Genomic DNA, 13,251 nt, shown 5'->3' with positions numbered 1-13,251 from the left:
TAATTTTGAGTTAACTATGACATAAATGCGATTAATCGCGATTAAATATTTTAATCGTTTGACAGCACTAATATGAACACATGAACACATTACGTCCAGAGCAGAGATACATTCATATGAACACATGAACACATTACGTCCAGAGCAGAGATACATTCATATGAACACATGAACACATTACGTCCAGAGCAGAAACACATTCATATGAACACATGAACACATTTATGAGTAGTGCACTGCAGAGGGAGACCACATGAACACATTTATGAGTAGTGCACTGCAGAGGGTGACCACCATCCATCTCTAGTTTGGTCCCACAATGGTTCGGGCAATCAGCTCCTTCATGATTTCATTAGTTCCTCCATAGATGGGCTGAATACGGGCGTCAACAAACGCTCTTGAGAGAGAGAGAGAGATTTGACTCATCATTGACTCAACTGAATCATAATACTCAAATATACTGTATAAAAAGTGGACACAGTAAAGGGGAATGAGTGTAAGTTTGACTAGAATAAGTGAATGTGTGGGACTTAAAGGGGATTGAGTGAATGTGTGGGACTTAAAGGGGATTGAGTGTAAGTCTGACTAGAATAAGTGAATGTGTGGGACTTAAAGGGGAATAAGTGAATGTGTGGGACTTACTTTGCAATTGGAAACTCCCACATGTACCCCCATCCACCATGCAGTTGCAAACACTGAGTGGCCACTTTATTCTGCAGGTCAGAGGCCCTAAAAGAGAAAGCCTCAGGTCAGCTAACATGCTCTTTGGGAGCTTCTTCCGAAGCCTTGGCAGTGTGCTGCCAGAAATAATGATGACGTTTGTCCTTCCTCTCACCAGTATTTAGCCATAGATGCAGTGGAGGAGTCTAGTCGTTTGGATGCGTGGAGCTGGAGGCAGCTATCCACAAACGCTCTGGTTACACAGATCTCAGTCTTCAGCTCTGCCAGCTTGTGTTGAACAGTCTGAAAAAGGAGAAGAGTCTGAGAGGGGCGAGCATGAATCTCTGCGGTGCTGGGTGACTTCTGGAAGCACTCTGGGATCGACCATGCCACCAGCAGCAGGATACAGTAGACATCTTTCCAAACTACTAAAAACCATGTAGAGAACTCAGCCAGTTTTTCATAGAAACATGAAAAAACCTCGAACAGTCTACTTTTAAATGTATACAGTGAGAAATCTATTTCGTACAGCTATGTGAGGAATGTAAAGCAATCAACATGCACATTAAAGCAGGGCTCAACAGTGCAAGGCATCTGGAGCCGCCCTACAGCCATGAGTCATGGAGAGTTGTGGTGTGGAGCCCATGTTTCACACGTGAGGGAAGCGTGAGGACAGCAGTTCTTAGCAGAAATAGACAGTTAGAAACCTGCACACTGCAGACATGGCAGACACATAAATCTTAAATAGAGAAAAAGCGCAAAGGCACAAAGTAGGTAGAGCCAGGCTAAAGTGAATTATTAATGGGTTGGTTCAGTAAAATAAATAAATGTATTTCTGAAAGGTAAGTTCAACTTTGAAACCTTCTCAGATGGGTCTATCAACAAGCCCCTAGTTATGTGGAGATATTGTCAATTATATGTGAATGGCGTTACCCTGGTTTATATCTAGTCTTAAATTACATTTTATAGCCAAGAACAGAACTAATGAAGGTGGCCTTATTAGCACAGAACCATCTCTCTAGTGGCAAATCACGCTCTAGCTTACATCCGAGACATTATATCACTATACTTACTCATCTGAGACATTCTATCACTATACTTACTCATCACCATCTGCCGTCGGTTGGGCTTGAGTTTGCTTCAAGCTAAATGCTTTAGTTTACCATTGAGGGATTCTGACCATCTTTTCCATTGGACAATATTCGTTATTGTTTTGTGTTAATTCATTTTTAAATATTAAATGCATACCCTTTTAATACTTAGAAAATGTGCCAGTCATTTTTGAAAGAAGAAAGTGATTAATTTGCCAGCATGACAATCACCAAGCTGCCTGAACCTGCTCCGAGCCCAGAGAGTTAAATCTCCTATCATAACCTACTGACTTGAATTTGGTACAGAAATACTTTTCGGTACTATTATACCATGCATTCTACTAAGACCCTGTACACATATAAATCGATTCACTCATCGTCCGTCGCTTTGTAGGTGACCGTTGGTCGTTAGTGGGCATTTCAAGTTCTGGTTGCCAAGGTATCCTCCCCACATGTTTCCCATTGGTAAAGTTTCTAGTAAAAACAAGCAGTAGGCTAGCTCAATGTTAGCATATCCAAGATTCTAAACATATCGCTAGTCTGTACTTACATACGTCAACAGTGAACTGGAAACATTTCACCCACATCTAATTTCTTTTTGATATAACAGATAACAGTATAATGTATACCCAATGGTCGTGGACATTGTTTCCTTGTAGGCAATATCTGTGGAACTCAGTTCTGGCATTATTTGTCAGTAAACGGTATCCTTCACTTCCACTGGCAGTCCCTTCAGAGTTAAGATTAGTTTAATGTAATACCCTTCCACTTTACCAGTCTATGTTAAGATTAGTTTAGTGTAATACCCTTCCACTTTACCAGTCTATGCTTGCGCTGGGTTGCCCACTGTATGTATGGGCCATAAGACGTATGCACTCTAAATAAGCTGCAACAGTACCTATGGTGTTAAAGTCTCTGTCCACTCAGTCTACCCCAACACATAATGAGCGTGCAAACATTGATGGAACGGCAGCATAATCCAAGTGAGTGTTCCACATTAGTGGTAGCGATGGGGGGATATTTAGAGAGCACGACATAAGTGCACCCGTGAATTCATCCATTCATTGTGAAGACATAGATGTACATGCAAAACAGCCTCTGTGAATATGTTTGTGTGTGTATACATTACACACCTGGAGATGTGCAATGGTTTTGCCGAATGCTTTTCCTTTGCGTGACGTAGTTTCTGGTCTCCTCAAACATGAACTCACAACTGGCAATAGCCTAACAGCGATCAGCAAGCGTTTCCTGAGACCACACCAAAGAAAAGAGAGAGATGGACAGAGAGAGAGAGAAAATGGACCATTTCTGTTAACCTATTATACCAAAGAATATTGTGTTGGGTTTTGTTTGTGCTTACCTGTGGCAGTTCATTCATGAGGTAGTAGAACCCTCGGTTGACTTCCCCTAGGAGTGCATCCGCTGGTAGACGTACGTCCTCAAAAAGAACAGCTCTGCAGTGTCCTGTGTGGGCGAGGACGTGCTTAGAAGACTGTGTGATCAAATTGTCTGTGCCAATCGACGCTCACGAGAAGAGCGCAGCATTCTGGTGTAGTCCTTTTATTTATTTTATGACATCACGGTGCCTCGTAGAATCATGACTATACATGTAAAACGTAATTGTTAATGATACAAATATTCTCGTATTTTATTATTATTATAATTATTTTAATCCGAGGATGTCTGTAGAGTTGATGTGAACGCAATCACCAACGATTTCTCACAAATTCATTAACACTTCTAACACGGAGAGTTTTCTTAAATGCGATTCCTGTGCTTGTGCTGGTGTGTGAGTGTATACCTGAGCTTTCAGGCCAATTTTCTCCAGCTTGCGCCCCTTCTGAAAGCCCTTCATCCCATCCTCAACCAGGAAAAGGCTGATTCCATGAGCTGCTGTACGGGCCTCGCGATTGGTCACAGCAACCACAATCACCAGGTCACTCATCCATCCATTGGTAATGAAGACCTGGAACATCAGGAGTGTGTGTGGACACAGTTGGGTTCAAACGTCTAAGGCCACCTCAAAACGCTGATATGTTTATGCAAAAATGGAAATATCAGGAAGTCTGATGAATGTTACATGTAAATGAAGAATACATATTTAATGGTTGCACACTATTTCTGTAGGTCAGCTCCTTATAAGGGCATGACTCCACAGGCAACGCAAAAGCGTGGTTGACCTTTTTTGTCATCCCTGATGTGCAAGGACACCTGTACCTGTACCTGAGCCTATGCAAAAGCATGTGTATGAGTATTAGGTGGTAGTATGTGAGAACAAACTGCATCAATGTGACCACACCATTATGGGAGGAATAAGTCATTTCAACCAAACCTTGTTTCCATTGAGGATCCAGTCACTGCCATCTTTCTTGGCGTTGGTTCGCACACCCTGCAGATCACTGAACAAAATAAAAAGCAAAAGTTTTGACCTGAAGAAAACACACACACACAAACAGCTTCTATGCAAATAAACTAATGAGCAGACAAGTTTCCCAAAACATTTCTCAGTCCTAGTGTTCCCTAGTACCATAGTGACTATTCTCACAAGCAGACGATTTGGCAATCCAAGTGAATTCATTCTGACACTGGATGACGAGTCAACTGTGTACTGTGTGGATGCACCCCAAATTACACAGTTGATGATCACATTTGAATGTAAATATTGACGATCACATTTCTATGTAGTTACATATCATTTGAAAAGAGCATATAAACACATGAACAAGTCACAGCGCAGAGCAGGCCCCTTTCATGAGGTTAGACACAAGTAACTATGCAACTAAATGTTACTATAAAACTTTTTTGTGCTATATTAGAAGCGGTTTAAAGAATGAAAATAAAAACCAGCAGTCAGTCGAGTGCAAGGTTGTAATCTTTGCCTAGTTCAAGTTTACAAACTATTAATCGGTTGCACCACACGAATAGTTTCAACTTAACACTAAGTTGTGACTTCAATCTTACACCTCCTCATTCATTGTTAAAAAGTTGACAACATGGCTATTTTAAACATTAGGAAGATGAAATTCAACACGGTATATATCAAGACAAGTTCAAGTTGGGGCCTCACTCAAACGCTCTCCCAAGGGAGTGAAATGTAATAGTCCTCGTCACTCTTGCAGATTGCACTTAGTTCACCACGTTTTACTTGGCTCTCTTGATATACAATCCAAATACAGACAGGTTTTGCCCATGTTTTTTTTCCAGTCAACACTAGCTGCCCTCCAGTCTACACTTAGCATCAAAATCAAGACAGTTTGAGATGTCCATCCATTTTAAACGTGCTGACAAGGAGATATATTTGATGGTGACTATTTTGTACGCACTAGGAGGTAGGTGAATATGGCCATCTAGAGGTGGTTGAGACATGGCTGTAGTAGAATTAGTAAAACAGGTGAATATGGCCATCTAGAGGTGGTTGAGACATGGCTGTACTAGAATTAGTAAAACAGGTGAATATGGCCATCTAGAGGTGGTTGAGACATGGCTGTACTAGAATTACTAAAACAGAAAGTCATTAAATGGCTCCAACACCAGGACCCTAATTACGGATCATGCCATTACAACTTGATATTCTGGAATATAGCCGCTATATGGATACTTGCTTGGAATCAGGGCTTGTACAGTATTTCTGCTGAGGGCTCTGGATCACTACTGGCACATTAAAAGGTCTACCCAGGGGAACACCTGAACATGATTGATTTTAAAAGGTCTACCGAGGGGACACACCTGAACATGATTGATTTTAAAAGGTCTACCCAGGGTGAAACACCTGAACATGATTGATTTTAAAAGGTCTACCCAGGGTGAAACACCTGAACATGATTGATTTTAAAAGGTGTACGCAGGGGAACACACCTGAACATGATTGATTTTAAAAGGTGGAAACACCTGAACATGATTGATTTTAAAAGGTGGAAACACCTGAACATGATTGATTTTAAAAGGTGTACCCAGGGGAACACCTGAACATGATTGATTTTAAAAGGTCTACCGAGGGGACACACCTGAACATGATTGATTTTAAAAGGTGGAAACACCTGAACATGATTGATTTTAAAAGGTGGAAACACCTGAACATGATTGATTTTAAAAGGTCTACCGAGGGGACACACCTGAACATGATTGATTTTAAAAGGTCTACCCAGGGTGAAACACCTGAACATGATTGATTTTAAAAGGTGTACGCAGGGGAAACAGCTGAACATGATTGATTTTAAAAGGTCTACCCAGGGTGAAACACCTGAACATGATTGATTTTAAAAGGTGTACGCAGGGGAAACAGCTGAACATGATTGATTTTAAAAGGTCTACCCAGGGTGAAACACCTGAACATGATTGATTTTAAAAGGTGTACGCAGGGGAAACAGCTGAACATGATTGATTTTAAAAGGTGTACGCAGGGGAAACAGCTGAACATGATTGATTTTAAAAGGTGTACCCAGGGGACACACCTGAACATGATTGATTTTAAAAGGTGTACCCAGGGGAATAACACCTGAACATGATTGGTGAGAAGGTCAACAATGCCCCCAGGTAGCACTGCTTCCACCTTGCATGTCGGATTTGTTGGCAGACTACATGCTACTGTGTCGTATTATTGCCATGAGAGGTTTTAGGAGAAGCAGTATCTTTAGCTGCATAATCTTAGACATACAGTCCACTTGTATTTTGTGTGCTTTCTTCATAATCTATTGATCATTTTGTTAACATCTTAAAGTTTTTCACTTTAAACACTACATATAGGATGTTTAAAACTAAGGAGGTATTTCAATACTGGATTCACTGCATTGTGCTTTATTCCTGTAAGGCAATCTGGTGACAAGACTCATTTTAGATTCGATTAGACTGGACCAAGAGAAGGGAAACGGGTCACCTGCCCGCTCCTGGTTCGGTCATGGCAATGGCTCCAATAGATTTCCCAGCAACCATAAGGGGGATGAATCGCTCAATTTGAGTTTGGCTGCCATAGTGACTGATGTATGGGATCACGATGTCAGAGTGGAGAGAGAATCCAGGTCCTGAACAGTTTGAGTACATCCTGAGAATGGCAAAAAAAAGAAGATCAACCAATTAAAGGCACAAGAATACATTTGTTTCTATATTGAAATCCATACATATACACACATAAACACTATTCCTCCACCACTGTTTCTCGTACAGATCCCCCATGACACAAGTGTTCATGCCCTCGCACCCAAAGATCACTCCAAGCAACTCAGAGAAGAGGTTATTGAAAAGTATAAGTCAGGGGAAGGATACAAAAAAATATTCAAGGCACTCAACATCCCCTGGAATTCTGATAAATCCGTCATCAAGAAATGGAAGGAATATGGCACATGTGTAAATCTGGCTAGAGCAGGCCGTCCTCACAAACTGAGTGACCGTGCAAGAAGGAGTCAAGTGAGAGAGGCCACCAAGACACCAATGACTACTCTGAAGGAGTTACAAGCTTCAGCAGCGGAGATGGGAGAGACTCTGCATACAACAACTGTTGCCCGGGTTCTTCACCAATCAAAGCTTTATGGAAGAGAGCCACTGTTGAAAAATATTTGAGTTATTTGGTCACAACCATAAGCGCTTTGCATGGCGGAAAAATAACTTGCTGCCTGCTAAAAAATTTGGTGGAGGATTCGTCATGCTATGGGGCTGTGTGGCTAGCACAGGTACTGGAAACCTTGTCAAAGTTGAGGGTCGCATGGATTCCACCCAGTATCAGCAGATTCTTGGGAACAATGTTCAAGACTCAGTCAGGAAGCTGAAGTTACGCCGGGGTTGGTTGTTTCAGCAGGACAACGATCCAAAGCATTGTTCAAAATCTACAAAGGAATTCATGCAGAGGCACGGGTACAATGTTAGGATTGCCACCCCAGTCCCCAGACTGGAACATCATTGAAAATGTCTGGAATGATCTGAAGCGGGCTGTCTATTTTGTAAGGAGGAATGGTCCAAAATACCTGCAGCCAGAATTCAGGGACTTATCAGTGGCTATAATAAATGTCTACAGGCTGTTATTTCTGCAAAGGGAGGCTCTACCAAGTATTGATGTGATTAATCCTTTGGGCTGCCCACATTTTTGCACTTATCTGTTATTGTTATGATGATAATTATCAGGGGTGCCCAAACTTGCATAAAACTGTATATAGTGTATACCCACTAAGCTGTATATAGTGCATACCCACTAAGCTGTATATAGTGCATACCCACTAAGCTGTATATAGTGTATACCCACTAAGCTGTATATAGTGTATACCCACTAAGCTGTTCTACAATACTTGAATGCTCTCTCCCCACCTTATCCTCCATCCATTTTGAATGCATCATATACCATGTTTGGTTTATACTGTGTGTATTTTGTACATTTACCACATGTATGCTGACATGCTCATCCTGATAGGTATATGATTTAATCTGCCATCCTGATTGTTTCTCCTCTCCCTCTGCCACAAGCCACCCCCCCTTCAAGCAGACGCACAAGCCACCCCCCCTACCCTGCCCGGCTTCAAGCACACGCACAAGCCACCCCCCCTACCCTGCCCGGCTTCAGGCAGACGCATGTGCCACAGTTCTGTTTAAGGTTTCTTCCTGATGAACTGAGTTTCCCTTCCCCCTGTTGCCATTGTGCTTGCTCTAAGGGGGTCCAGGCACTGGGCTCTGGAAAGCGCCTTGAGAAAATGGTATTGTTTTAGCGCAAATTTATACAAATAAATTGAATTGAATTGAATTGAATTGAATTGAATTGAATTGAATTGAAAGTCAAGGAAAGTCAGGGTTGACAAACTCTTCAACGGATGTTAAGATGCTCGTTTGTGACGTTTGTGACTCTGTATTAGTTAACTGACGTCACATCAAAGGGGCACTTCGCCAACGCAGGCCGAGTTTATGACCAATGGTTCACACACCACCTTTTCCCCCGGAGGAATGCACTCTATAATAACGATAAGAGGCTATAAAGGCTATAAAGGCTATAAAAAGGCTATAAAGAGGCTATAAAGAGTTTTAGTAAACATTAATGTACTCTATAATAACGATAAGAGGCTATAAAGGCTATAAAGGCTATAAAAAGGCTATAAAGAGGCTATAAAGAGTTTTAGTAAACATTAATGTACTCTATAATAACGATAAGTTGTGGCTATAAAGAGTTTTAATAAACCTTAATATCATGCCTGTGTTCCGTCCAGTTCAATAAGTCTCCATAACTGGAGATGAACACAGAAACACACTCACTGTTCACAGAAACTGGAGATGAACACAGAAACACACTCACTGTTCACAGAAACTGGAGATGAACACAGAAACACACTCACTGTTCACAAGAAACTGGAGATTGAACCCAGAAACACACTCACTGTTCACAGAAACTGGAGATGAACCCAGAAACACACTCACTGTTCACAGAAACTGGAGATGAACCCAGAAACACACTCACTGTTCACAGAAACTGGAGATGAACCCAGAAACACACTCACTGTTCACAGAAACTGGAGATGAACCAGAAACACACTCACTGTTCACAGAAACTGGAGATGAACCCAGAAACACACTCACTGTTCACAGAAACTGGAGATGAACACAGAAACACACTCACTGTTCACAGAAACTGGAGATGAACACAGAAACACACTCACTGTTCACAGAAACTGGAGATGAATCCAGAAAGATACTCACTGTTCCTCCCACACGACAGCAGCAGAGTGCAGATCCGCTCCAAGGCCTCCATGTTCCTCAGGTGTGAACACTCCCAAGAGACCATACTCTCCTGCCTTTTCCCACACCTCTCTGCTTACCTGGCCCGCTTTTTCCCACCTAGACAAACATTACTTCAATTAGACAAATTGCTAAATAAAGGTCAAAACTCATAGCTCACGGCTCTAAACTATGGTCAGCCAGTGCATGACTGGTTGAGAATGATGGCTAGAAGCATGATGGCATGTTTCTGTTACTAAAGTTAGTAGCCACCAAAAGCCTAACTGAGAAAAGAAATGTAACAATAAGTTGGTAATAAAATAAAATTGTAGGCCTAGATGAGGGTCAACTAATTACATTTTTGCATTTATGTCACACCAAAGAAAAAAGATGTGTAATTTGTCACGTATGTTAGGCTATTACATGACCTATTATTAATCCGTTTTGCCTTTCCACCGTTGTGTATTTGCTCTGAGGGGCTGAGGCCTTGGGCTTCCTGCATGAATAGATGAAATAACAGTAAACTTAATGAGTAAGTGCATTTCCTCACTCTTTATGGTGCGGCATCACCTCCTCCTCAAAGAACCTGCGCACACTCTTACGGAAGAGGTCATGTTCCTCAGAGAAAATCTGCCTTGTTCCAATATCCATCATGGACTTTGCACTTGAGGTTTCAAGACGATAGGAGTCCCCTTTTTTCTCCTGCTGGGAATGAGTACCCATGTGTTGCAATCTAGGAGAAAGAGAAAGACATTTTGTAAAACTAAGAACTGCATTTTCCAACCGGAGACATTGTCTGCATGAGAAAGACTTGTGGCCCCGTCAGGCACCTTAGAGGTAGTTTGACATGGCTTGACATACTGACAGATATTGACAGATTGACAGACGCATATTGACAGATTTTGCAAAGTTAGTGTAAATTAAAAAAAAAAAAAACATCCCCGCTCCACTCATCACCATAAAGCCTCAGGACAATCTTCTACAGTAATAGCTCCCGCATCCAGGAGTAAGGGGGAATGCTTTCTACAGTAAAAGCTGATAGCTACAATTTGCTGATGACACCACTGTGATGGGACTCATCTCAGGAGACGACGAATCAGCGTACCGAGATGAGGTACAGAAACTGACAGTGTGGTGCTCAGACAACAATATGTCACTGAACACCACAAAAACTAAAGAACTAAATCTGGACTACAGAAGGCAAAGTGCAGATCCGGCCTCACTCCACATCAACGGGGACTGTGTGGAGAAGGTCCACTCCACATCAACGGGGACTGTGTGGAGAAGGTCCACACCTCCAAGTTCCTGAAGGTGACCGCTCATGGTCTGACCTCTCATGGTCACCTCAGAGATAGTCGAATGGCACAGCAGCGACTACACTTCCTAGTACTCAGGACAAATCTGTAATCTGACGGTGGCCTTCTACAGCACCACTATCAAAAGTGTACTGCCCTACTGCATGTCGGCGTGGTACTCCGGCTGCACCGCAGCAGACAAGAGAGCCCTCCAAAGGGTCTTCAACACAGCCCAAAAAATCACTGGCTGCTCACTGGCCTATTTTTAGCTAGTTGTACTATTGTTGTGTTATATGTTGTCCCTCGTCGCACCAAGAGGAACAGCGCTTATTAAGGTTTTTCTATTCTATTCTATTACTGTTAGTGTTTTACTTATTGTATCTTTAATTAAATCTTTGAATAAATTGAGGTTGGAGTTTTTGAAACTTTAAATAAAAAATATTTGCATATCCAAAGATTATTTTGCAATGAGGGAGAATGAGAAGGAAAACGTGGAATTAAAAGGATTTTGTGGAAAAAAACTAAAATCGGACACAATTCAGTGACCATTTTGACCATAGCAGTGATATAAACATAGCACAAAGAGTAAGGAAATTTGTGTTCGGTAGATTATTTCTTTGTTGTAACAATGCTTCTCGGCAATAAATCTTATACCGTTGGAAAGCCTGTTTATTTCCCTTTTAAATGGTGCCACATTTGTAAGGAACATACATTTGTGGGATGAGCAGCACAGCTGAGTATGTGGGTTGCGCCCATGAAAATGTGCCAAAATGATCCTATTCTCCTGTTGGTATTCACTCTTGTTTTGAGTTGTTTGTTGGATTGGATGATTGAACTCTCGATCAGTAACAGGGAACAAACAAGAAATATTGGCAATTTTACACTTTATTCATTTAATTTTTCACTTTAACAGCACATTTTTCATACTCAGCTCTGCTGCTCATCCCCCAAATGCATGTTCCTTACAAATGTGGCACCATTTAAAAGGGAAATAAACAGGCTTTCCAACAGTATAAGATGTATTGCCGAGAAGCATTGTTACAACAAATAAATAATCTACCAAACACAAATGTCCTTACTTTTTGTGCTATGTTTATGTATACAAGATATTCTATACGGTTAGTGTTCTACAGTTCAGGAGTAAATTGGCTTTAGATACTAGCAGTGGTCTCAATCCAGACTGGCATAAGGGAAGAAGTGGAAAGGATTGGTTGCACGCCAAATTTCGTTGTATGCGAATACAATGACAATACAGGCTTTTCTATTTCCATTTCTATTCTAAAGTATGCCACGTTTTCCGTATTTCCAGTCAATTGAATTTTCCATGTGCTTTATGTATATTTCTGGCGGCTCACGTTGTTTAAACGTGCTCTTTCGCTACTATCCCGTGAAAAAGGGACTGTGCGCCTCTGGGTGGCTCATTGCCTTACCTTTAGGATCAGAGCGCAATAAATCCAGCGAGACCCAGGACTGGTTGTGGCGTCGGTTAATTCCAACACAAAGCAGAGGGCGATAGAGAGCGCACTCCCGTTACAAGTGCTTGCCAAGAAAGTTTGGCAAGACTAGTCTACTTTCACACAAGTGGTGTCACCCCTGAGTAAAAACATGAGTGGGATCAAACCGCTTAAGTTTCAATAAAGCATTTTATGCAGGCACCACTCATGTTGCAATTTACACACAGGCTAACGCTAAACAGACAATCTGACGTTTAACCACTAACGTATCATACTGACGTTAAAGTTACAGGTTTACTAGATTTATGGAGCACTGAAAACTGTACCTCACTTGTTTTCAAACCTTGTACACGACCCTGGTATTAAATCTTCCTAGGGAGAAATATTGTAGGTTACGACAAGCCCTTGGGGCTACACTAGCCTAGCCAATAACAATCACAACGTTCAATGTCAGATGTACTTCAGGGTTTACTCCATGAAATCAAACAGAGAAAGTTGACGTTACCGGTCACCAAGAAAGTACTGTTCTCCACGGTATCTTCTCATCCGGGGTAAGTACCGGCATTGCTTAAAAACTTTAAGGAGATTCATCTTCATGACTATTACAAACAACTTTAACTTTAAACAAGCGTTAATGCCAGCGACAATAACGTCAATTTCAATATGGCCTCCATGCGTCGTTTTTGTTTTCAAAATAAAAGTCGATTTTTTTTTTTGTCATTAGTTTTTTATTATAGAATGAACAAAAATTACGAGGGAAAAAGCTAATACAACAAACTGTATCTGCTACCAAAGGTACGTTAAACGAAGCAGTTGTAAAATACAAACCAAGCTGAAAAACTGCCTTTTTTAAATAGAAAGAATCTACTAGTGTCAACAGAAAAATGTTGTTTATATAAACACCATCAATTTTACCTACAAGAAAAAAGGCGTTTGAAGTATAAAAACTGCAAATACACTTGGACTACAATAATCACCCGCTGATTAAATTCAAATTGTGTGGCTGGGGAAACAACAACGTGTGCCCCCTTGATACGGGGTTGCAATGAAATCATTATGATATGCACT

The 13,251-nt window shown here is 41.3% G+C and overlaps 1 pseudogene; it reads right to left on the bottom strand.

The window, feature by feature from the left end:
* On the bottom strand, positions 1-12,859 carry LOC116224147 (annotated as a pseudogene).
* Between the last annotated feature and the right edge of the window lie 392 nt (positions 12,860-13,251).

This window comes from Clupea harengus, chromosome 16 (genome assembly GCF_900700415.2).
Source record: "Clupea harengus chromosome 16, Ch_v2.0.2, whole genome shotgun sequence".
Taxonomy (NCBI): Eukaryota; Metazoa; Chordata; class Actinopteri; order Clupeiformes; family Clupeidae; genus Clupea; species Clupea harengus.
This window is presented reverse-complemented; position numbering and strand designations above follow the sequence as displayed.